This window comes from Lissotriton helveticus, chromosome 7 (assembly GCF_964261635.1).
Source record: "Lissotriton helveticus chromosome 7, aLisHel1.1, whole genome shotgun sequence".
In the NCBI taxonomy this organism is placed as follows: Eukaryota; Metazoa; Chordata; class Amphibia; order Caudata; family Salamandridae; genus Lissotriton; species Lissotriton helveticus.
This window is the reverse complement of record NC_136068.1, coordinates 1,965,274,489-1,965,302,244: the sequence shown is the minus strand read 5'-3', so window position 1 is coordinate 1,965,302,244 and position 27,756 is coordinate 1,965,274,489. Positions and strand designations below refer to the sequence as shown.

General features: G+C 42.4%; 1 protein-coding gene across 2 annotated transcripts in view; it reads left to right on the top strand.

The window, feature by feature from the left end:
* Nucleotides 1–27,756, top strand: part of LOC144770987 (histamine N-methyltransferase A-like) — a 333,433-nt gene that overhangs the window by 46,704 nt on the left and 258,973 nt on the right. The window contains exon 2 of one of the 2 annotated variants that reach the window (XM_078655856.1): nucleotides 8,312–8,391. The exons of the other annotated variant lie outside the window; for it this stretch is intronic. The gene's annotated coding sequence lies outside the window, so the exon portion shown is untranslated. The remainder of the gene's footprint in view (nucleotides 1–8,311; nucleotides 8,392–27,756) is intronic. 2 annotated transcript variants of the gene reach the window in all.

Below are 27,756 nucleotides of genomic sequence, written 5' to 3'. Positions count from 1 at the left end.
CCTCCACACCTAGCAACCTGATATTTCGACGCTGCCTGTTCTCGAACTCTTCTAGCTTCCAGTTAACATCCTCTGCCACCTTTTGATGCTCTTCCTTGTATGATTTCAGGCCTCTCAGATCATCCTCCACTTTACTAGTCCTTTCCTCCACTTGTACCACTCTCTCAACCATCTCGTCTTGTCTTTGGCTTATACTTCTGAGTTTATTTTGAATCTTCCTAGATTCCTGTCTTGCCCTCCTACTCTCTCCTCTAGCCTCAGTCTGCATTAACTTCAGGGTGTTAAACAGAAGATCAAGCGTAACAGGAGGCTGGGAGGATTGAGCAGAGCCGTAATCCCCAGTCAAAGTTGCTGGACTGTCCTGCTCCATAAAAGAAAAGGTGGTGGTTGAATAGTCCCATGCTAATTTTTTAGTAGGATCGGTGGTACTGCTTGCAGTGGAAGGTTTCCTTTTGGACAGGCGTTTTTTTTGTGAGGTTTTCCTTGCCGGGGAGCTACTAAGTGAATCCATACCTGTGGACTCATCGGAACAAACATCTTCAGAGGGCAAAGATTGTGACTGTGTCTTCTTCCACAGAGTAAAATCTCTCTGCCGAGGCGGAACCATTGGCAATACCAATTTCTGCTGAGGTGGAGGAATCGCCACCTGATTTAAATCCCCCACTCTGCGTTTAGATCCATAGTTTCTGCCCATGTTAGGGGTTTATTGTACAGTAGGCTAGCTGCATCAATGCCAACCGTAGCAGCAATCTCCTCCCTCTCAATTACATTTGACTCATGTAGCTGGGCCCCCCGCTCTGCATGCTCTAATACCAGCGCAGAAGAATTTACATCCGAAATATCCCCTGGAAGCTGGGTGTGCAAAGCACGGCAGTCACTCATCGCCGACAGATTTACCCCTTTGTCTAAGCTTATGCTTGTTTTTGTCCGACTCCATTCCTGCGCCTCTAACCCGTGGTTCAGCCCGGCCACGGCACCGCCACTTGTCTTGCCCCCGATGATCATCACTCCCGCAGCGGATTATTTTTGTTTTGTCACTGTTCCTGCATGCTTGGCAATCTCTCATGATTTTACACATTGTCATCACTGATGTCACTGACCATGTCATGAGTGATGTAATATATGAGGTTATAAGCAATGCATTGTGGGGCTTAAGTTATAGTTAGCTCAGGTAACTATAACTGATGAATTTCAAAGGATTTGCATGACTGAAATCTGAGGTTAACTATAACGTCCCTCTAAGCTTTGTTTTTTTCAGTAAAATAAATAAATATATTATATTAGAGAGAGAGTTGTATTGATTTCCCTCTATATTTCAATAGGGAAGCACGCAAATCAAATAAACACACAGATCCATAAGAATCTAATAAAATAACGTATATGACAACTATGCAGTGACCTGTATACATCCCAAGGAAGGATAGACACCCATCCCAAACAGATACCAGCAGAATCAGAAGTAAGAGAAACTCAAAATCCAAAGAACTCACCGGTATTAGTATCTCAGCATCCCCTGAATCAGATGGGATGTCACTCCATCCCACTGTCCCTCACTGGGGCCACCATCCACTCACATAAAGGTGGTGGTCAACCCCAGCATTGGAGAGAGAGGAGGGGTCTGACTGAACCCCCCCATAGCCAATGGTGAGATGAGTAAGTGAGCCAGCGTTGTGAGCTGGACGACCGCTCCTCCTGAATGTAGAGGAGAGGACACCAGGAGGCGGGTGCGAGAGCAGAGACAACCACTCCTGCTGCGATCATGGGGAGGACACCAGGAATAGGAGCTGCAATGGCCGTTCATGCTATGCTCTGAGTAGAAGTGATGCTGTGCAGGTGAGGAGATAACGCCAGTTGTGATAGCAATGACTTTCGATCCTGAGAGGTGAACTGGAGCATGACGAGGCCAGTGACACCTCAGGTGAGTGCTGAAGTTAAATTTTGAAGGCACAGCCAGAAGACGACGGAAGACATACGCTGGGCATGTGGCACAGCAGAATATTTTATAACGAAATGTTATGTCTGCAACTTTGGAAAGAGTGTACCTCCCGCTCTATACAGTACAAAAATAGGAGGAGGTTGACAAGGCAAGTCTTGGAGGCATTATAGGTATCTGAGATGACCAACAGTGGGAGGGGCAACCAGGCAAATAGCGATGAGTGGGCATAGAGCGAGATAAGCTGCCCTAGATTAATCGCAACCACCATTCTCTGCCACTATTGTTCTAACATGTTGTGGAGCTATTTGAAATCAGCAAATGGCTGAGTTCTAAGCTATCCTTACCGATAACCATCATAGAAAGAAGAATAAGGAGAAAGAGTAAAAAATCTCTAGAAACCAAGGAAGGACTAGCAGCATAATAATAACTCTAACATCCATCAAATGAGGTTGCAATCAGCTCTCCCCTCACAACAATCACAAATAGAAGACTTTTACCATTGAAACAAGAAAAAGACAATCAATGGACTCAGGAATTAAGAGAAAGGTTATTAGGCCCCCTTCTTTATGAAAACTGATTTATGAGCAATATAAATATTTTGATAAATGATTTAATTAAATAATCAGGAAAGAATAACATGCCCACTACATGATGTAAAGAATTAATTGTATATTTAGAAAAGATCAGTATTTGCATTATAATTTTAGTATTAAACACTTTAATAATTATGAATAACAATACTCACCAGTAAAAAGATGATCAATGATGATTGAATCAATAGGAGTTCTACACCAAAGATACTAAGATAATATGGTTATAAGAAATAATCTGTCATGATAATAGGTTAACATATAGATTTGAATCTACAGTAGAGAGACCATCATTCATTATAAAACATTCACAGTAATAGTTAAGCACGTACATCCTACCTAAAACATAAGCGCAGACAAAATAGGGCAGAATAGCCGCAGCGGGAATTATACTCACTTCACTCAAATTGAAAGGAGAAACATAATTACTGCAGGTAATAACTGCCTAGTGATAGAATATGCATCCAAAACCTTTAAATACAACCTGCTCAGAACAATCCCGGAAATACTTAACTCAGATACCTTTTTCAACTAAAAAACTGAGGGGCACATTACCAACAACTAGCGATAATTATCGCTATGTTGGCTTAGCGACAATATTTTTATGGCCGTGCTGCGGCGATTTTGATCGCTTAGGAGCCTTGATATTATCAAGGTTTATCTCCTAAGCGATAAAAATCGGCCGAAATGCATGAATATTGCTGAAAAGTCAGCGATATTCATGCATTACCGAGCTAATGCTCTTAGCCATGTTATCCACCTCCCATTGGATAACATGGCTAAGAACTGCTCAGGGGCAGGTGTTAGCTTTTGGATATAGCGATGTTAGCGACTGTTTCCAGTCGCTAACATCTTGGCACGCCCACTTTGCATGTCATTAGTGATAAATTTCACTGACATGCAAAGCGGGGCCCAAGATGCATGCTATCTCCTACTAGCTGTCGCTAACTGGTGTTAGCGACAGCTAGGTAATAGGGAGATAATTTTATCTCCGCTTTCTTGGCTTTTAAAGCCAAAAAAGCAGAGATAAACCCCCTTGATAATATGCCCCTGAGTGATTATTAACAATTGCATTTTTTTCACTAGAGCATTGGCTAAATGGCACACTATACTGGCTAGATTAACAAATATCAAAGAGGCAAGAAACATCCCTTACGGAATTAAGCTGCTTATAGCACCTTCGAAAATCTTAAGGGCCTCACTAAATATAACTTATTACAAAAATGGCACGGTACCAATCCAAGCAGCGAACAAAGCTGTTTCATGGCTACTTCTCCAGATTAAAAGAACAGGTTCGTAACACCCCTCCCTCAGCTGACCCCAGTCAACATCACAAATACACCTCTGAGGGTAATGGCTAAGAATGATAACAGGACCGATCAGGAGAGTCAGCACCCCAGCTCCCCCCATACAAGACACAATCCCAAGACTTGCCTTACAGCCAATGATCCAAATGGGAATGTACACAAAGGAGTTACTCACAAATTCCCAGAAGCAAACCAATTATCAGTACCCCGGGAAGTTTAACCACAAGACTGATAACAATACAGAACTGGCCCCTCAGACTACAGAAACATCTTCAGAATGAACTAAATATAGCCACAAACCTTCTGAAGCAGAACCACACAGCATACCATTCCACAGCCCTACAGTCGCATTTCAAAAACAGCATCTCTCTCCTACTTCAAGAAGGGAACTAGGAAGTCTTAATGTCCAGACACATAGGATAGCTATGGGCATGCAAAACGCTATTATGAACATGAAGAATACGCTTCTTCTTTCAGAAAGCTATCTCACCAAAATGATCCAGAGTAACACATCGATACACACTCTCACAAGAAGCTTATCACTACCCCCCTGCCTCTGTCTCATAGGATTTACCGTCCACGTATTTTCCTTAGATATCTAACAGACATCGAAACAGAAATCTTACTACTATCCCACTAGGCGACATCCATACTACCTGCAAAGATAAATGAACAGAAAATGCAAGTGGTCCCAATTAAAGTAAACAGAATTACACAAACTATTCACAGAAAGCTAAATCCCACCAACCTGAAGACAATAAAGCCAATTCCCTCAGGGCAGGACTCTAACTTATATAACCATACAAAAAGATCACATGTCTACTTATCAATTGCCACTCAGCAATAAAACATGCCGCTGACATTGCCAACCTAATCCTGAATCAAGACATTGAAGTATCTATTGTAATTGAATCATGGCTATCTGAATCACCCTTCCCATGCCCAGACCTACTAGTACCACCAAACTACAATAATATAAGACTAGACAGGCTAAACAAAACTGGTGGAGGTGTGGCCTTTATCCACAAATCAGACATCACCATCTCGAAAGTTATTGCTGATCCTTCAGAGCCATGAGAATACTTGGGGCTCTCTGTACGATTTACAGACAACCAATGGTACAAAAAACACATTCTACCACCCCCCGGCCAACACTTGATGCTCGTAGACCAACTAATGGAAATTATTACAGCAACTCAGAACCACACGCCAATGTTTTTTTCCTAGGAGAAATCAACCTTCATTGGAATGACATCAATGATAATCAGGTCAATATTCTTAAAGAATTTCTAACCGACCACTCACTAGGGAAAACCTGTACACTGCCAACCCACCCCAAAGGTGCTACTTTAAATTGGATCATCTCAAAAGAGAATGCGGTCCAATCAGTCTCTATTGTCCCCTGTGACTGGTCTGTTCACCACATCCTCACGTTCCAAGTTCCTGCCACTAAAAATAAAACAATCGCAAAACCAGTCAAAACCAAGCATTGGGTTAGAGACACTAAAGGTCTGAACTCTGAAAGTTGAACTTTACAATGCGAGAATGAACTTCCACCCACTTCTGAACTGACAGATGTCAGCGAGCTGACGGATCATTACAATTGTACGATTTATAAAATAATTGACAATATAGCCCCTCTAAAAATGAAAGGAATTCAGGTCAAGGATAAAAACCAATGGCTCAATAGTTCACTTAATGATGAAAGACAGAAACTCTCTCTCACAGAACGGATATGGAGACAAAGTCCATCCTCCCCCAACCTAAAACAATTAAGAAAGTCACAAAAAACCTACAATAAAAGCGTATTTAAATTACAAAAAGATAGGACAAGAAAACTCTTCGATCTACTAAAACATCAATCAAACAAATTAGCCAAATCCTCCCTACTAACTTCTAAATCGGAATTGAGCTGTGAAGATTTCTTAACATTCTTTACTGGCAAAGCCAGCTCACTGGAGAGAACTCAAGAATACCGCTGACAGCCTTGAATATAAAGAATAAACAAGGGAAGAATACAGACACACCTGCACAAGCAATCCCCAAAAATAATGCTCATTGGTCAGACTTCAAACTATATGACCAACATGACATTACCAAAACCTTGCTAACGTTGAAACACAATAACAACTACAATGAGCCTCTTCCTGCTAAATGCTAGCCCTCATTCAATCACTTAGTCATCCCCTATTGGACTAAGATCATTTTTGAATCACTAGTCCAAGGATCTTTCCCTAATTGCCTATAACCTGGACGGGTAATCCCTCTGTAGTATGTTAGTTTATAGGTTATTATTTATTTATATTGTGTTAAGATAGTAAGTATTTCTTTAAGACTTGTGCATTCTTTGAATGATGACATGTACCACATTCCAGTCATGCTGTCAATGAATGTTCCATATTTTACTGTTGGTCAGTTTCCTGTGAGTTGTGGATCTGACCAGACGTGCTCTTTTACTGGAGAATAAATTCAAGAAGATACTATCAACTAGCTTCATTTCATTCTTCAAATACTACATTTTATTGGCGACGATTGGGATACTAAGAAGTTTCCTTCAATATAAATTAAAAAAAAAAAAAAACATTTCATATATGCCGGTTTTCTTCAAAAAACGAACCTACATTCCCTCAACTCTATCTTCACCGGAATAAGTAAAGCGGCGCTTCCTGAATACCTTCGAAACAAAAAACTGTGAGTTTACGAATTATTTTCATTTTTGTGCGCTCCTATTCTTTCGCGCACAAAGTGTTTACCTTCGAACGCGTTCCGTTGCTCCATGTACAGGCGCTCGCTCCAACTCTCGAGCCTCATCCTCGAGCCTGTCTCTTGGCAACGTTAACACTTAACAACGCTCCAGTTTTGTCCATACGCGTCACCACGTCTCAGGTCAACCAACGTGACCTGACGTGACGCGTACGTGCCGCCATCTTGAAACTCCACACCGAGCACGTCTGACTTCGGCAATTCTTCGAAGTACACTCGCAAAGGATATTTTGTCTTTTCAAAGCGTATTCATTCAAAAGTAAGATATTATTTACTTAATACTCAATATTGACATTTTCAGTGTACTTCGTTTTGCAATTTATTTCAAGACTTTTGAATTTGTTAAATTCGTTTTTAATTAAACATGACTGATGATTCTACTTCTAGCAATACTGCCTCAACATCATCCTCATGCATTAACATTAACATTAGCACACCTAAAGAATTTTTAGTTTCTCCAGGTGATCCTATAATAAAGTGGGATGAATGGAAAAATTATTTTTTGAATTACATCGCCACTTTGGAGGAAAATGTTGGTATTTTATCATCTGATAGAAAAATGCGAATGCTACTTCAGTCTCGGTCCTGAGGGTCTCAGGGTTTATGAACAAATGCAAAAACCTGATAGATCAGGGGATTATGACAAATTTAAGACAGCATTATCAGATTTAACTGAGCACTATTCACCTACAGTTTGCATCGGTGTGACAAGACGTGCGTTTTTTAAACGCAAACAACTACAGAACGAAACTGTTGAAGAATATGTCTCAACTAAAAATTTTGGCTGCACAATGCAAATTCGGTGTTTTACACGATGAATTGATCAGAGATCAAGTTGTGGTTTGTACTAAAAACAAGAGTATACAAGACAGGCTTTGGATTGAAGGAGAGTCTAGCCTCAAGGATGTCATTACCTTACTAAAAAAAGCTGAATTATCGGATAGAAGTTCTAAAGCTTTATCTAAACAATCGGAATCTGCCTCCACACCTACTGTGAACAATATATCTGATAACAAGAAGAAAAATCTTTATGCAAAAAAGAATGCAAGCAGGAAATTCCAGACTAATAAGAATTCTTCTTCTTCATCTAGCAAGAAAACGTTTAATAAGAACAAATCTTTTCAGAGTAGCTCATTTTCTTTTGCATGTTACCGTTGTGGCGATAAAAATCATAATGCAAGCTCTGAAAATTGCCCTGCTAGATCTGCAAAGTGTTCCAATTGTGGTACAGTTGGTCATTACGCTAAAGTATGCAACAAAAAGTCCTACCAACATACCAAAGTAGCATGTATCACTGATACTTCTTCTGATTATGACTCTGACATAAGCTTGTCATCTCCCAATTCTTCTACAAATGCGAAATGTAATATTGTTTTGGTTGTTGGGGAGGATGATAGAAGTAAACCCTTATGTATTGTGAAATTTGGAGGTATTCCTGTTCAAGTTGCTGCCGACTCTGGATCTCCCTATACTATTGTCAACAAAAAGGTTTGGGAGAAGGATTTGGTTAATGAATTGGGTCCTCACTTAGAACCCAGTGATATTCTTACTGAAAGCTTTACTGGTAACACTATAGAAATGTTAGGTTTTCGTTCTTTGATTTTTGAATTCAAACATCGTACTGCATTTTGTAAGTTATACATCGCCGTAGATGGTCCTCCTGTTTTAGGCTGGAGAGATCAAAGATCCTTACACATTGTTCTTGATCCTAACAGTGTTGAACAGGTCCTAGTTACTGGTGTAAGTGAAGATACCAAGAATTGGATTCTTAAAGAGTTTCCGAACGTTTTCTCAGGTAAGATTGGAAAATTCAAAGGTTTTTCTCACCGCATAAGACTAAAGAGTAAAGCTGTTCCAATGATTCATAAGGTACGGAACATACCATTGATTGTTAGAGACTAAGTTAAAAGTGATTTATTAAAATTACAAGAGAGTGGTATCATAGAACCTATTGAATCGTCTGAGTGGATTTCTCCATTGGTGGTCGCTAGACGGGCTAATGGAAAAATCCGCTTATGTGTTGATTTGAGAAACTTGAATAATAACATAATTGTGGATCAGTTTCCGTTACCCAGGATTGATGAAATGTTGTCTTTAACTCGTGGTGCTAAATTTTTCTCTACGCTGGATTTATCTTCAGCGTATCACCAGATCACTTTACATCATTCCAGCCGTGATCTTACTGCATTTTGTACCCCTTTTGGCTGTTTCCGTTTTCGCCGCATGCCATTTGGTTTGGCTTCTGCGGCTGCGGTTTTTCAGCGCCTCATGTCACAATTATTCGGTGATATGGCTGGTGTCATCTTCTTCCAAGATGATATCCTTATTTTAGGTAAGGATGCTCCACAACATGACTCTAGACTGAGAAAAGTTATGAAAGTCCTTGATGAAAGATGTCTCACTGCAGAAATTTCTAAATGTACTTTTTCAGTGGACAAAGTTGTGTATCTAGGGCATGAGATTAGTGATCAGGGAATAAGGCCTAAGACTAAACTCATAAGAGCCATTTCAGATGCTCCTGCTCCTAAATCCAAAGATGATCTAAGGTCATTTCTGGGTTTAGCGGAGTTTTACTCCAAATTTGTTTCTAATTTTAGTGAGAACTTTTCCTATGCGTGTTCTTTTGAAGAACAAAGTTCCTTTTGTTTGGTCACAGGAATGTCAACAAGCTTTTGAAATTATTAAACAGGCTGTTTGCTGTGCTCCCAACCTGCAAGGTTTTGATCCTACTGCCTCCACATTCGTTACTACTGATGCTAGTTCTAAAGGCTTGGGGGCAGTTTTAACTCAATTGTCTGAATCTGATCAGGAAGTGGTAATTGCTTTTGCCTCAAGATCCCTTACGCCTACTGAGGAAAAATACTCCGTAATCGAAAGGGAAACCCTTGCGGTTGTGTGGGGATTAGAGCATTTTAGAAAGTTCATTTGGGGAATGCCATTTTGTGTGAGAACAGATCATAAACCCCTTACCAAATTATTAACCACACAAGGTTTGTATAAAGCTACGGCTAGAATTTCTAGATTGTCCATGCGCTTGCAAGATTTCTTATTTGTTATAAATTATGTTCCAGGAAAAAAAAACATCATTGCAGATTTTTTGAGCAGATTTTCTCTACCGATTTATGTGGCTGACCGTAATTCCTGGAATGATTTTTCCGTTGCAAATATTGTCTATTTGCAACATTTTTGACAGTTTTTCTAAAGACCAGTGGCTCAAAGCTGATTCTGATGATAAACTTCTTACTGAAGTTAAATCTAAAGTGGTAATGGGTTGGAAAGATTTTTGTAAAAAGAATCTTAATGATTCTTTGAGGGGTTTTTGGTAAGTCCGTGATGAACTTTCCATTTCTGATATATTTCTACTTAGGAGTGATAAAATAATTCCACCCATGTCTGTTAGATCTCACATTATGCAGTTGTCCCATGAAGGCCATCCGGGCATTTCTCGAACAAAATCAAGGGTGAGAGACCAGTATTGGTGGCCAGGAATGGATAATGATATAGAAAAACTTGTTAAAGCATGTATAAATTGTGAAGTTTCGGACAAATCAAAAAAAACCTTCAATCCACCTTTGGGAAATGTTATTGCTCCCAAATTTCCTTGGGAAGAGTTAGCCATGGACATCATGGGACCTGTCAATTGGTTTGATAACAATGTTAAGTTTGTTATTGTTATTGTGGATTTATTTTCTAAATGGTTTGAATTGAAGGTAGTCGAGAAAGCTAACACAGTTATTATTGAATTCTTGGAATGTGTATTTATCCAAGAAGGTTGTCCTTCATCTGTTTTAACTGACAATGGGCCTCAGTTTAAGTCCAAAGAAATGCAATTGTTTTTCGCTTCAAAAGGAATTAACCATAAGTTGACACCTTTATACCACCCTTCTTGTAACGGAGTTGTGGAAAGGCTTAACAGGGTCATTAAAAATACTATTCAGTTGTGTTTTAAGTCAAATCTCGTTTGGGAGAGTAAATGTAAGAAGATGTTGTAGGCGTATAGAGTTACTCCACATCCTTCTTCTGGCAAATGTCCTTTTTCTTTAATGCGGTGTCGAGTTCCTTTTTCAAAAACTAACCCAGGTTGGATGAAAAGGAATGATATGGTATTCTATGATACTGATGCAATCAACTCTAAGTTGTCTTCTTCTCAAACTAAAAATAGATTATACCATGATTGTAAACATGGTGAAAAACCTGTCAAGTTACAAATTGGAGATTTTGTCTGTATTAAAAATGCTAGAAAGGTACCTAAAGGTCAGAGCAAATTTAGTTCTCCTAAAAAGGTTGTGAAAATTCATGAAAATTCTGTTACGTTGGAGAATGGTGAAAAGTGGCATTTAAGTCGCTTAGCTCCATCTCAACACCAGCATGAACATGTTTCCTTGGATAATACAAAGAAATCCCTTGGGCATTTTTGGTGTTTTGATTGTATTCAATCTGACATCTCAGATTCTGTTCAGAATTCTATTGATTCTAACCCCTTTGTAAATAGAAATTGTTCTCATGATGAAGTTTCTCCTTCGAATGTTTGTGATAATGAAGCTTCTCCTTCAAATGCTGGGGACAATGAAGCCTCTTCTAATGTTTGTGATGATTGTGTACCTGTTAACCAAGATAGAGAATCTTCCTTTATCCAGAAATCTTCTTTTGGCAGATCTGTCATTAGACCTTCAAAGTATCAGGAATTTTTTGTGTATAAATAAATTTTTGTTTTTTTAAAAAAAAAAAACAAAGAGGGGAAGATATGTAGTATGTTAGTTTATAGGTTATTATTTATTTATATTGTGTTAAGATAGTAAGTATTTCTTTAAGACTTGTGCATTCTTTGAATGATGACATGTACCACATTCCAGTCATGCTGTCAATGAATGTTCCATATTTTACTGTTGGTCAGTTTCCTGTGAGTTGTGGATCTGACCAGACGTGCTCTTTTACTGGAGAATAAATTCAAGAAGATACTATCAACTAGCTTCATTTCATTCTTCAAATACTACACCCTCTCTTAAAAAAACCTATGGAGAACCCTTCGGATCCCAACAACTTTAGGCTGGTAACAACCATCCCCTTACTAGCCAAAATACTAGAAAAATGTGCTCAACAACAACTGAATCAACATATTACTGAATTTAAGCTACTAAACGACTACCAATCAGGGTTAATATCACATCATAGCACAAAACAGCAATCCTACACATAGTAGATGATGCTCTGCTTGCTCTAGATCGCATTGAAACCTGTCTGCTGGTCCTTCTTGACCTATCGTCTGCATTTGTCACCGTAAATCATCCCAAATTATTAGACAGTCTCGAGAATAGGATGGGCTTATCGGAAGCAGTCTTGAGATGGTTCTATTCCTTCCTAGAGAACACATTTCAGAGATTCCTAGTGAAGAGTAAGCTATCCTTTCCATTTCCAATTCAGATTGGGGTTCCACAAGTATTAACTCTATCCTGTTCACTATTCCACCTGAACATTGAACCACAGAAGTATTACAACAGGCTAGCATTTCCTTCCACGTGTATACAGATGACACCCAGCTGTATATGATGCTTTCATCACCAGAAGAGATCAACATAATGAAGTAAGCACTACAGAGAAACGTTGACTGGCTAGGTGACAATCTTCTTATGCTCAATGCAAAAAATACCACATTCCTCCTGATCTCCCCTCCTAAAACGCATACAGGATTAAGGAATGGACGAAGATGATCACTGCGCTAAATGGTTACCCAATTTTAGTGGACTAAACCAAATATCTTTGAATTCCTCTGGATAAAGAACTAAACATGCAAATCCACATTAACACAAAGGAAAAAAACGCACGTTTCCATCTGAGTTACCTAAAAAAATTAAAACCGTTCATCGAATCAGATGATCTCAAAATGGCAGTCCAGGCACTGGTCATATCAAGAATTGAGTTTGGATGCTCAACCCTTTCAGGGCTTCCTAAGATCTCAACAGCTCCCCCAAAAGCATGTCTCAATACAGCAGCCAGACTCATAACGGGATCAGAAGAATTTGACCACTTACCTCCACATTTGAAAGCGCTCTATTGGCTACTGTAAGAGGCACACATTGATCTGGAGATTGCATGTATCACACACAAGGCAATACACCACAAAACTCCATGTTACCTGGCCCAGAAAATCACATTGTCGGGAGGCAGTAGACCCTCCAGGGGATGAATTTTTTTTTTTACTGAAACCAGCATACTTCATTAAGAAGAGATCATATGATAGAGCGTTCACAGCAGCTGCACCAAGGATTTGGAATTCGCACTCACCGAATATTAGAAGAATCATGTATGGTCCACAATTCAAAAAGGAGACTAAGTCATTTTTGATGGGTCATTTTCTCCCATAACAAACATCAGGCTACACAACATTTCTCCCATAACAAAGATCAGGCTCTCTTGAGCCCCTGCACTCCTGTAGTGTTGGTGTTCGAGGCCCTTCTCTACCCGAAAGTTATACCTGGGCCGCTATAATGAAGCTGCACTCCACGCACTCAACCCAGGTCGCAACAACAACTGCAAGCTAGCTTCACCAGCCCACACCCACGAACCATTCAGCTGTCACCACTGCTGGCACCCCTGCAGCACCACCAGGACCACAGACCGAGCAAAACCCACCCACAAGAACACAACCGCACCGAAGACTCTTCAATGAATCCTCCTCAATGTACGATCCTTCCACAAACACACCACCAAAATCGGGGACCTTCTCGACAGCACCACCCCGGACATCGCATTCTTCACCAAAACCAGGACCAACACCACCTCAGGACTGAACATCGTCATTGCCATTCCCCGAGGGAACAAGATCCCCCGGAGGGACTGCCGCTGACTCCCTGGAGGAGGAATCGCCATCGTCCACATGTCCACCCTCTGACTGAGCACACTCCCTAATGAGCCCACAGACCGGACGGAACGCCTACAGTTCAAGATGCAGGCCAGCCCCATCACCACCCTCTGAGGAACCCTCATCTAATGACGCCCCTGGAACCCATGGACCATTTACCAACTCCATCACGATCACAGATATCATCTTGCCACAAGCCATTGCATCCACCATCTACACCTTGTTGTGAGACCTCAACTTCCACCTCGACAACCAACTAGACCCAACACCACATCCCTCCTAAACAACCTCCACAACATTGAACTCCTCCAGATCCTTACAGAACCAACATACTCAGAAGGGCACATCCTTGACCCCTTCTTCACAACAGGAAACTCCATCACTTTCAGCCACACCATTGAACTCCCATGAACAGACCTTTAAGGCATCCACTTCTCCTTCAGAACAACCACCATCCACAGTTCCCAGCACCTGCTCCCACGAAGAAACTGGACCAAAATCACCAACGACCAGCTCACCGCCTCACTCAAACTCCACGCCAACCATCGCGGAAGACGACCCCAACACCATAGCCCGAACTATGCACAGATGGATCTCCGACAGCTGCAAAACCATAGCCCCCTTCAAGAAGAAAAACAACACACGCACCAAGAAAGCCAGCTCGTTCACTGAACTCCGAGGGTCCAGATGCACATTCCACTGCCTCGAAAAGACCTGGAGGAAATCCAAATCCACAGAAGCCCACAACAACCTCAGAGCTGCCAACCAGGCCCACCACCACCACCTCATCAGAAATTCCAGAAAAACAGTGATCAAAGACAAGATCCCCAAACATGCGCACATCAGCAAAGAGCTCTTCAGAATCATCAAGGATTTCTCCCAACCCACCAGCGAGTCTACAAACATCCCTCCCTCTCAAGACCTCTGCGACAAACTCAGCTCCTTCTTCCACCACAAAATCAGGGACATTTACAAGAACTTCAACGAAGACAGCCAACACACTGAACCCTGACCAACCACCTGACACCCTGGAGCCAACCATTCACAGCTGGACAGCCCTCAGCATCAAAGACACACTGAGGACAATGAAGTCAATCCACTCCGGGGCCCCCATGGATCCCTGCCCACCACATCTTCAACTGAGCTGCCGACATAATTGCACCTATGCTCCATCGCGAATGCCTCCTTCTCCGAAGAATGAAAGCACGCTGAGATCAAGCCCCTCCTGAAGAATCCCTCAGCAGACCCCACCAACTTCAAAAAATACAGACCCATCACCCTGCTCCCAAAGAAAGTCGCCACAGACAACATCTGCTTCCTCCTGGACAGAGGCGAGATAGTAGCCCTCATACTCCTCGACCTCTCAGAGGTCTTCGATATAGTCTCTCACAGCACTCTAACACGCAGACTTCAGGACGCAAGGATGCGGGGTAAGGCCCTCAAATGGATCCACTCCTTCCTCTCCGGCAGAACACAGTGGGTCAGACTCCCTCCTTTCCTCTCGTACCCTACACCAACCACCTGTGGAGTCCCCCAGGGATCCTCCCTCAGCCCTACACTGTTCATCATCTACATGGCTCCACTCACCCCATCATCAGAACAAACAGACTCAACATTGTCTCATATGCAGACAACACCTAACTCATTCTCTCCCTATCGAACAAACCCAAAGCAGCCAAGTACAACTTTCAAGAAGGCATGGAAGCAGTCTCTAATTGACTGAAAAGCAGCTGCCAACAACTCAACACTGACAAAACAGAAGTACTCATCATGGGCCCACACCCCGATGTCTGGAATGACACCTGGTGGCACCCTGCCCTCAGAAACCCATCCACCCCCACGGACCACGCATGCAACCTCAGAATCATCCTGGACTCCAAACTCAAAATGGACCAACATATAAACTCGTCACATCCTCCTGCTTCCACATCCTCCTACGCAAGACATTCAAATGGATCCCACTCGAGCACAGAAACCCCATCACTCACGCCCTTGTCAACAGAAGACTTGACTACGGCAATGCACTCTACGCCAGAATAAACAAAAACCTCGTCCGCAAGCTACAAAACATCCAGAACACTGCTGCAAGACTGGTCCTCACCTGCCAAGACAATGCCACATCTCCCAGCACCTGCACACACTTCACTAGGTCCCCATTGAGGGTAGAATCACCTTCAAGATTCTCACACACACACAGCCCTCCACAACATTGGACCTGAATACCTGAACAACCGACTCAAATTCCATGTACCCCAAAGGTCACTATGATCAGCCCAACTCTCCTACGCCATGGTCCCCCATACCAAGAAGTACAGATTGGGAGGCCGCTCCTTCTCCTTCCTCGTGGCCACAGCCTTGAACACCCTACCACTCCACCTCAGACAGACAAAATCGCTCCCCATCTTCACGAAAAACCTCAAAACATGGCTCTTCGACGGACCTCCTCCTTGATGGACTAGAACCTGCATCTCCCCTTCTTCCCAACACCTTGAGACCCTCACGGGTTAGTAGTCATACTCTACAAATCTGTTTACACATTCGTTAAAGAATTGAATATCTGCTTTTGTTTAAGGGGGTGGTTCTGTAAAGCGCTCTGACACCCAATTTTAGAGTCTTGTTCACGCTATAGAAAACACCTAATAACTAAATAGAACACAACACTCCCTGATCTCTCAGGAATTGTGGAAACAAGACACACCTTTTCGCTTGCTTACTCATACTCATCCACAATATGATCAAAACAGAAACACTTAGATAGTTTAAAATATTTATTTTAACTAACGTGCTCTTAAATGCAGTATACGTACCACAATAAGCAGACAGATACACATTACAAATATCATTAGCATTACAGTAAGGCCATATATCATGAAGGGACACATCATTTTATAAAGATTTTAGAGAAAGGACTACAGTGATTAAACTCATACCCTCCTCTTGGCAAGTAGAACTATTATATAATAGAAGATTCCTGTGCTTTGTCAGCAGACCCCATACCCCAGGACAGATGTGACAGTATGTTTTGTCTGACCAGAACATAATAACAAGTGGCATTTTTTAGCAACCTTGTTCACAGTATTCAGACTGAACTCCAGAAACAGACAGGGAATTGGCACAGCAAACTGTTCTCATGTGAAACGCAGAAATGGAGTTGTGAAAAATAAAAGCATATGGTGTCATGTGCAAAAGCAGCATCATGGTGACTGGGCTCAAGCTAACTTAACAATGGCTCTAATCCCCTATCAACCATGTGATACCCTCCCCTTGGCCAGATTGTAGTGCCTAGATAACAGATGTCAATCATAAGCAGAGTCAAAGTTCAACGTGTGCCAACACAAATTTTGTATTCCATGGTTGGGGTATAGTTACAAACCAACAAAAAAAAATGTTAAATTGATATAGTCTATTCTTCAAAGGCATTAAGATAATTTCTGGACGCAAGGCATTCCAAAAGGATGTCATTGGAAAAAAATAGAGATGCCATCCAATTCATATTTCAAAGTAAATGAATCGCACTAGAGGTCCTTGCCACCTCTATTACGAAGGTCCCTCATGCTGAAGTGAGATCCACTTCTTGTTAAAACAAAAGCGCTTTGAGCCTGCTCAATTTATTGAAGTCTGTCTTAAAAGTGAGAATGGAAGGCCAGAGAGTATTATCAACAACCCCATGCGGGGGTGTAATAGAACAATGCTACAACAAGTAACAAGTGCGGCAACTGTAACTATATACAGAATGCCCACCCGTAAGCTGCAGCAGTTGTGGATATTCAAAATAAGATAACTACCATTTGAAAGCAACGTGAGTGTGGAAATTATTGATGGGATGGGTGATCCTTTTAAAAAACAAGCCAAATTAGGCACTGACACATTACACGCCTCACTTGTTTGCACAACAATGCATGTCCCATAGTAGAATCACAGTCCTCCCTTTTCAGGAAAACCCTAGGCCTACCAGGGGCTGCAGCATGTATTGTGCCACCCCTGGTTTTCCTTCCAAACTGACACCACAGGTTTGTTCACACAGCCTGGGTAAGGTGGTGTAATCACCCCTTACTTAGATATATTATACCTATATCTGTATATAGACACATATACACCTATAAGTCTCTCCTATGGCAGGCCTTAACAATCCTGGAGGCAGAGTGCTTGGTTTTATGTGAGAGGGTGCCCTAGCATGAGCTGAGCCCCTCTGCAGCTTTCGGAAGCATCCCCTTATAGCTGTTCTATGATATAGCCATACCATATACTCTTAAGTGCATTATAATCCTCGCGGTTAATGCAAACTTTGGTTTGGCTTCATCAAAACATGTTGTGTAAGGTGTCAAACACGTTGGAATACTACCCCCCACCAGTTCTTGTGGCGGGGGTAGCATTCCACCCTTCTAGAGGTAGAAGACATGTAGTTACTGGTTTATCCGGTTAAAGTTAAACAGAGCCTCAGCATCACAAAATGGACGCTGCTGCCACAGACACGAGTCTGCCCTCCTGCTGTTGGACGAACCTCCGGCAGGGGAGGCCTGGACAATAGGTTTCCTGTCCAGGGAGGTGCTGGCACCTCCCCAGACAGGCTTTAGTGTATTGGGGCAGGGAGGGCTGCATTCAGTGAATGCTTTCCAGACACTGCCTGGGGCACACTAGGTGCTCCGTGCATTTCCCAGTACAAACCGGTTTCTGGGTCACTCTGCTCCATCTCTGGTGCAAAACTGGACAAAGGAAAGGGGTGTAACCACCCCCTTCCCAGGTCCACCCATAGGAGGGACCTTAAAGGTAGCCCAGCCCCTAAACTTAGTATAAGTATAGGATCCCAGTCCCTAGTACTTTAGATTACCCTGGACAAAACTCTGAAACATATATCCTGAACCTTCGACATTCCATTTCGACTGGAAGACGGAAGATATCTCCCTTGTGGTCAAGGAGTGACCACTCTGTTCAAGCAGGAACCAACAGCAACTTTGCTGTTATGCATTTTTGAGGCTCCTGCCGGATCCCAAAGAATCTGCAACACAGGACACAGACTTCCAGACATCTCTCCTCCATCTCTCTGACCCCGACCTTCTCTCACAGCAAAACTGAGACCCATGGAGGACATGAGAGACGTGGGACTGGAACTCCTGGACATCCTGCATTTTGCAAGCTGCACTTACTTCACAAGGTATCTTGAAGTTGTGCATTGGGGTGCTTGACGACCCAGCCCCAAGCACCATTTGCACTGAAGCTCAGAGGCCCCCACTCCACGAGTGTCCCGTGGGCCCTTCTTTTGCATTTCAGCTCAATGCGTCTTTGCAGTTCCTTGCCCGTTGGCCAGTGAGCCCCCCAAAGATCTTTCTTTGAATCTAACTTGCTTTCCTGGTTGCTCCATGCTTGCTCCAACTTCCCTGCAAGGAAGAAGTTCCTCAGACCTTGCTGGTCTGCACCAAAGCCCATCTTGACTTCCTGCATGGGTTGCGTTTGCCAAGGGTTGTTGGGTCCAATCTGGATCCCGACACCGTAGTCACCTAGATCCTTCTTGGGAAAGCTCGAATCCAGCTCCTGGTCATTGTCGACGCCTCCTGGTCCTCGTGGCTGAAGAGACAAACTTCACATCTTCACCTGAAATCACCGACATCTTGTGGCATCTTCCTGTCGCCGCCCTGGTCACTGGCAAGTGACCCAGACTCTGTCCCTTCTGATTTCAGGTTCTACAGATCTTCTATTCACCCTTGGATCCACCCAGACACTTTTCCTCTGGTCGCCTGCAGCACTTCTTTGCAGATCTCCATTGAAAACGACGACGAAACCCGACGCGAAAAGACACCTATGCACCCGGCTTCCTTGGGTGAGGTAACACGAGTACTCCGGTGCTCGCATGGGTCTTGACTCTCGAAGTGTCCTAGTTTAAAAGGGTTCCTGGAAGTGTCCTTAAATTGTATCTTTGTAACTTTTATGAACTCCATGAAAAGTCAATGGGAACCCGCACCTGTGTTTAGACACTGCACGCGTCTCCCGTGGGCCTCCTACTTCCTAACCTTTGGTTGTTTAGAGTAGCCCCAGCGATTCCACAGGCCCCAGGCCTGCTTTCTAATTCTCACTTGGTTCTTATACCACTATTTTAGTATATCGTTTGTGAGGCCCCTAGGGCAAAACGTATACTGTGCAACTTATCGTATGCTAATTAAGTAACTTGTATTGTACTTTTACCTCTGACCTCATAAAGAGTGCAGAGGGGTTGTGTTTAGAATAAATGCATATATATTTGATATATAACTTGTGTGGTGTACTTTCATTTGGTACTCAAGGGATTGTAATTGGTAAAACAACTCGCTTAATTTGCTCTCTGAAGTCTTGGCCTGAAGACTGCTCGTCACTGCTTCCCCTAAGACAGATTTCTATGAGGTTGACTTTACAAGCACCATCAATAAGGGTTGATTAGACTGGTACAAGGTGCCCACTAGAACTAGTGGACATCATATGCCAGGCTAACTTCTCACATTGTTTATCCGTCAAATTAAAGAGCAAAAATAAAGCACACTGTTCCAGCACTGGGATAAACCTGATGGGGTGATTCAGGTGCTATATAAATTAATAAATATATCAAATATATCAAAGCTATTGTGTTTAAATAATCCCATGGCACCTTTTAATTTTCAAAAATTGCAAACTCCAGCCAAATTGCTTGAAAGAACGCAATTGATTTTGACCATGATATAAAACAGACATATCCGTTTTTACAATGTAAATAAGAGATGATACATTATTATTTAAAGTATAAATACGTGAATAAAGTCTAAATGCTGTTGTCAACCAGATCTAGTACTTTACGCAAATTATCTTGGTCAAGCTGTCGCAATCTGAACGCCACCTCTGCTTATGAAAGCTTCCACAGTTCATTGTAAGCTAAATAAGTTACACCTTTAGGACATGTGGTCCTTGGACCTAAAAGGAAATCTGCCAGATCAATATCATCAGTTAAACCGTGACAAATGTTGTTTTGCTGCTGGCAAGGATGATTGCCCTAACCACTGCTGACACAATTTGCCCACTGAATAAGTAGTAACAGAATGTGAGTGTGCAAAACGTGGATCAGGTCTACTAAGAGTAAAACCATTGGACAAATTTGAAAAACGCAACTGGCATGCATTTGTAATAACGGGCCATATTACCCAGCCAAAGGTGTTAATATTAGACGAATTAAGTGTACCATTATTAATTACTTCTTGCAACTCATCCAAATAATAATTTGTAAATTGTTGCCAATTATCATAAAATGCCAATGACGGGATAGATGGAGAGTTTAAATTCTGAGCAGTGGCTAAGCCAAAGCATGTCGTCTGTAGAATAGTCTGATTCAGAAATATTTATTGTGATTGGATCAAACAAGCACGATGTAATGATTCAGTACCTTGTACCTGCCAATATTTGGTACCCCATATTGACTTCAAGTCAACTATGTCCTTGGAATAATCATAACGTTTTCTACACAAGTTCGTTATGAATGTCGAAGAATATATCAATTTAGTATGGGTCAACATAAATAAAATTGTGTGTTTGGGCATACACTTCATAGAAATATTATTTTGGGGCAGATAGATTATAACCAGTAAAATAAACAAACGAATCTCTTTGTGTCAGAGCTACCCTGGAATGGAACGGGACACTGCTCCCACTGAGTATAATTAAACTGATTCCTGATTGCATTAGACTTATGTAAAAAATAATGACAATGTTGAAAACAGAATAAATCACCAAAATATGCGGAATTTAAATATAAATCTTCTGTCTCAAATGCAGTGTAATACTCTAAATCAGAAAACAATGAATGCATTGCCTTTACATCCCAGGCGTCAGAATGCATTCTAGGTGTGATGACATCAACCAAGGAGTCATAAGAAACATTATCCCAAACAATCCTATCAACTACAGGAAAAGCTGAAATGTTCATGTGGGTTTGGTCTCTTCTTAACACATGAGAAGATTGTAATGGGGCGAGAGCACCATCTACCTGGTGGACTGCGGAGCATTCAGGCAAATAGTGACCATTAATCAGAAGGAATAAGACTGTCACAAATCCAATCGACATGAAGAGAAACACCATAATAAGCACCATCCAAACGTAGATCCATGGAGGTCCATGGTGGGATAAGATAATGCTTCATGAACAAAGAATTAAAAATGTAAAGTTGGTTGGGTGGTTCCTCTATCTTAAGTGCACATTGTACCCCATATAAATGAGTCATTCAACTCCTGCCAGTAACCAAGACTCTAGCTGTCAAAGATTGCTTTAAATCACGGTTAATTCGCTCCACTACAGAATTGCCCTAAGGCCGGTATGGAGTCAAAAATTGCAATAGTTCCCCCAAAGACCTCATTGCATCCTTGTAAGCCTTAGAGCTGAACTCTGGACCTTGATCAGAATGTAAGGTACCACACACAAATGTTACGATAAAGACACGAAAACCCCTGATGACATTTTGAGTGCCAGCACTGTGTTGTGGCCAAACCCAGAGGAATCTTGTGCATGAGTCAACTGCAACCAAAATATGTTTATATGCAGAAACTGATGTCAAAAGATTGCAATGATAACCATATATACAACCAAATGGTTGATTTGAAATATAAAGCTGCGTATGTTGTGGCTGAGCAACTGTGGATGGCTTAATTTGCTGGCATATATCACAAGAAAGAACATAATTATGAGTATGTCTGTACAAACCATGCCACCAGTAACACTGCTGCAAGAGGGACACTGTGGCTGAAACACCAGCATGTGCCGAGGCCATGCCCTCATGTGAAATGAAATGAAATGAAATGATTATGCTCTTGTATAGCGCACGACTACCCGTAGGCATCTCGGCGCTTGCTTAGGGAACCCGTCCTGGTATTCCCCTGTGAGATACCCCGGCAGGGTGTCCACAAGGTGAAAGCCAGGCATCCCGCCGCGAGGGGCCGTAGTGGAGATTAAGCAAGCTATTGCCCAGAGTCGCAGAGTGTGAACCCGTGAGTCGAGTAGGCACCGGAACGAGAATTAGAGAGCCCGTGGAATTTTTGAGCCCGAGACCCGCCGAGGCGGGCAATCGAACCCTGGTCCACGGCTGATCTCAGCTTCCAGGTCTGCCGCCTCTAACCACTGAGCCACGCTTCTCCACCAAACCCACTCATGTGCTGCTATGATCAAAGGAAGTCTGCGGTCCTCGTTGGGAATCAGCTTATCCCCAATGGACGGTATTGTTGCAAAGGGAACTTGTTCCCGGAGACATATGACAAGAATATTTAGATGGGAAACCATTTGGGTAAGCTGTCCCAACTTCAGTGGCAGCTGTTGCAGCAAGAATGCCAATATCAATTTTAGATATGGACCTTGTAACTGCTGCTACTGAACAAGTGGCTACGGCATATTTGGCTGCCTAATCAGCCAAAGAATTACCAATAGCATGTGCTCTCACATTCTGATGACCAAGAGTGTGAATAACAAGTGTGAGTGGCAAGCTTTCCTTAAGAGCTGTCACTCGAATCTCAATAATAGTTTTGAGACCATAAGAAAAGATTGTCATTATAGGATTGTACACAATAGAAAGAGTCACATACTACTAGAGTGGGGATGTAGGATCAGCGAATTCAAGAGCTAAATCCAAAGCCTGTAATTCAGCCAACTCTGCCTTGCAGTCTTCCAGAGACTGTGTGTGAATCAAGGATGACTGGAATTCACCATCAACCTGTAAAACCAAAGGGGATGATGGACTGAGGGTTGAACATTGCAAGCACTCACCCCCAGTCAACTGATCTGAGTTTAATCCATCATCATTCTTTAGCTCACACCGCCACCCCAGTTCAGACATGGCCATATGCAAATCAGTCTGACCCTGTGCCTCATGTGAACAGTCCAGCCCGAACTGCCAAGCCACGTCTTCCCTGCACCGGAAACAAGCTTCCTGGGACCGATTTCTGGCTAATCAGCCATCATCAGCCAGGCTAGCTTGAATCCAGTGGCAAAGTAAGCAAGGGACCCTTGTCTGGGCATACCCTGCCAACTTATGGCGAACAAAGCAATACCAAAGGGGATGATGGACGGAGTGTTGAACATTGCAAGCCCTCACCGCCAGTTAATTGATCTGGGTTTAATCCATCATCATTCTTTAGCTCTCTCTGCCACCCCAGTTCAGACATGGCCATATGCAAATCAATCGGACTGTGCCTCATGGGAACAGTCCATCCTGGACATTGCAAGCACTCACCCCCAGTCAACAATGTCACATGCAGCTGACTAAGCATACTAAGAACCAACGGCAGGTTACGCTCAACCATCTGTGTAAATTATACAGGTATATTGTTCAGAAGAAGAAAGTGCAGCGCAGGATGAACTTGTTCATACTGTAAAAATCCCTGCATCTGCAAAGAAGGGTCATAGATGAAGGTGACATCTGTTGATGTCAAAGAGCTGGCCCACTGAATCGAACGTGGGTGCCAAAATTTAGAATTCGGTACACTCGCTCTGGTTACCGTCTCCATTGGTGGAATTGGTGAAACCATCAGAATGTATTTGCACTGTGCTAGAAAGCGTTCCTTCTGGATCGCCATCTGCACAGCCGTAGGATTTTTTCAATTGGTGCAAAACGCATTTCAGCTGATGTGTACAAATGAGATTTGTATGTGATGGGGATGGTGTCCTCCTCATTAAACATCAGGTTAGGGAAATCCAATGTTCCAGGCACAATCCGTATAACCAAGTTAGTCGAGTTATCACGGGTTAACAGAAAGTAGGTCGCTAGCAGATCAGACTGCGTGGACCGAGCAATTGATGTATGTTCTGGAAGCCAGCTGGCAGATGAATAATTGAGTTGTATCAATGTGCAAAGCGGCTTGATACGTTGACCAGAATCAGGAATGTAAGTTCTCCCAAAATAAAAATAAAAACATAGATTGTAACTTTTTAGGAGTAGAAGGTGGTTGCAATTGGGCACATTTCTTTAGAAAGTGGGGGTCCAACACCCTACTTTCAATATTGAGTTCATAACCCAAAAAGAGAACCGCCAAAAAGGCAATGTGTGACTTTGCAAAATTACATTTGTAACCACTGTCAGCTAATTACACTATAATGCAGTCAACACACACCAGATGCACCAGATCATCCGTCGTCAAATAAATGTCATCGAGGTATGAGATTGCATCAGGAACTTTACCGTGTAAAAGAGACACAACACGCCTGTAGAATGCGCCAAGGCTAGTCTTATAGCCCATTGGCAACCTTGTGAATTTTTTCTGATTGCCATTGGTGGTAAATGCGGTTCCAACTAGAGCCAAATTGTGACTCTAAAAACCATTTGAAATATCCAAAGTAGTTTTGTACTTTTTTCGGACTATGTTGTTTATCAATGCAGAGCTGTGAGTGTTCTGTACTGCAAACATACGAATATCACTGTTCAAATTTCTTTATTCTAAAACTATCCGATATGAACCGTATGGTTTCGATATCAGGAAAGGAGGATTATTCATTAACGACACGCATGATTCAATTACACCTTGATATTCCAACTGCGTTAAAATATCACTAATGGCGTTTTTCACTTCACGTTTGATTGGGTATTGAGCCTGTGGTTGTGGCAGTAAAGGAATTTCATGAGCAGGTAAAACATTATCCCAGCCTACCTGATTCCGATAGATGACTCGAGCAAGGGCCAAAGCACATTCCTCCGCATTAAGCATGTTTAGCCTATTCTGGGATGTACATCGAGAAACTCGGTAGTATTACATCCTCTCCTCTCAAAGAAACCAAAACAAACTGAGAAGGCCAGTCTGCCTCTGCCAACAAAATGTCATAGGAGGAGGTTAGTTTATCCCTAAATATACCCCTAATTTTAAGTTCTATATCCCCTTTCATTTGCAGGACTAGTTCTTAAAGCCAATCAAGGAGTGCCACTAATGTATCAGCTGTTTCCAACTGAAATAAATGTGTCCGTTGCTTTCGCCTCCAGATAAGGACACAGTGCCTCCCGGACTATAGTAACCTCTGCCGCACTGTCTAGGAGTGTCACACCCCATCCCCAGTCCAGGAGACAGGTTCTCACCGTCTGAGGTATATTTAGCTGTTACTGCGGCAACTTTTTTCTTCTGAAATGGGCCACGATAAGGTGTTTGTCTCTCAGGTTTGGCTTTAACGCCAGACTGGTGTGGCCGATCAGGTCGCTGTTGCGTGGACTCACGTGGCTTTTGATCCTGGCGGTTCTCTCCGCTGAACCTTTTATCCGACAATTCCTGTAAGGAGCGAGGAGAACGGGAGTCAGGAACCTGAAACCTTTCTGGAGAGTTAAGTTTAGAATGGTCACCTACATCATATGTACGTTCTGAAGTCACAGGCGTCAGAGAACCAGCACGCAACCTCCGCTTTGGCTGTTGTTGTTGAGCTGATTATTTTTATTCCAAATCTTTTTAAGAAAGAATAGATGCCCTCCTTCTCAAGAGGTGCTTTATTTGTGTTTGCAGTTGTGCAAAAGGTCAGAGCCCCAAATTATTGTGCCCCAATTACTTATAGACTTTAGCTATAATCTTTGGCAACTCAAGCTGCTTATCTACATCTGCCACTAATTTAAGGCAGTTTCTAATTTGTAGACTCACAGTATCTCCCTTAGTATTAGCAAAGATCATATCAGAGACGATAGGGAAAACGCCGATCAATCTCATCGCCATCTCTAGGGCTACCTCAGCCCCACGCACATCCTGCACCTTCCTAATGAACGACGGCAGGACTGCCATAGAGGGTGTGCCATAGCAAAGGGAATACAATGCCGCGAACACCGTACCCCACGTGGTACAATCCACAACATTGGGAACTAGACCTTTCATTAAACTCTTCATCAGGATCCTGTGTTTTTCTACAGGGTATGTATTTGGAAGAACAGCTTCAAGTTGCTCAAATTTTTCAGCCACCCAAAATGGCAAGTCTTCCCTACTCTGAGGATGTTTGCCCTTCACTGAATTATTCATGATGGAGCTTGATACCATGCTGCCATGTGCAGGTTGCTGTGAAGGGGTACCACCTGGAGCCGCATGTATGGTGTGAGACACATATTGTATCACACACCGATGGATAAGGGTTCCTGAAGCATATAATTCACGTAGCTCTGCGTGTATAATACCACAAAAATTAGGGTGTGGTGTAGATCCAACCAAAATCCGTCGACCGATAAGGGGCCTAAATGGACTGACGTAACAGGGTGAGGTAGGGCGCCATTAAATCAGATGGTGTGCTGCCAAGCCGACAATGGAGCTTCAATGGACCTATATGGTCTATATTCCCGGGGAACCTGGGCGTGAGTATATTCAATGAAGAAACCATAATTTCCATCAACCGCAGGATGTCACCCAGGAATAAAACACTTCAAAGCGATACGCAGCATTTGCTTCTACGACAAAGGTAATGGAAGCTGCTGCTTCCAGGACTCCATTTTTATTCAAATGCGCAGTAAGAGCAGGCCGATTGTGATCTGCAATTGCTATAGCTATTATTCAAACAGTAAAAATTAAATGGTAGCGCAATGTCTGGATTAATAAAAGAAGAACAAAAACCTTTTAAAATTCAAGCTTGAAAAACCTACTATCGCAAATACAGGAGGTTAACCTCACGCACTCCGGTTACATCTCTGGTTACTATGGAAAGTTTATTGTGGACAAGCACAAACGCTACTCAGACGCTCTTGCTGATAAGTAGTAAATCAAACGTTGGTGGCGCTATGTTGCAGGGATTATGCACATCCTTAACTATGCTTGGTAATATGGGAACTTGGTGCATGGGGCTGTGCTTTCCTACCACCTTAGTACCCAAAAGCCTAGGACCGACAAACTGTAGTGTCTCACTTGCTCTACTACACACAACAAGAGTAACAAATGATTGGATACCCCAGAACACAACACTCCCTGATCTCTCAGGAAACGTGGAAACAAGACCCATCTTTTTGCTCACTTACTCGTACTCATCCACAATTAGATCAAATCATAAACGCAAAGATAGTTTAAAATAATTATTTGAGCTAACGTGCTCTTAAATGCAGTATACATGCTGCAACAAGCAGAAAGATACATATTACCATCTGGTAAGCATTGCAGTAAGGCCATTTATCATGAAGAGAGATGTCATTTTATGAGAACATTAGAGAAAGGACTACAGTGCCTATACTCCCACCCTCCCCTTGGCAAGAAGAACTATTTTTATATATTAGAAGATCTCTGGGCTTTGTCAACAGACCCCATGCCACAGGACATAGATCATATTTCTACATCACAAGCGCGTGTTGCTCTTCTCCATGGAAAGATCCCTCTCCTAGTGTATGCTAA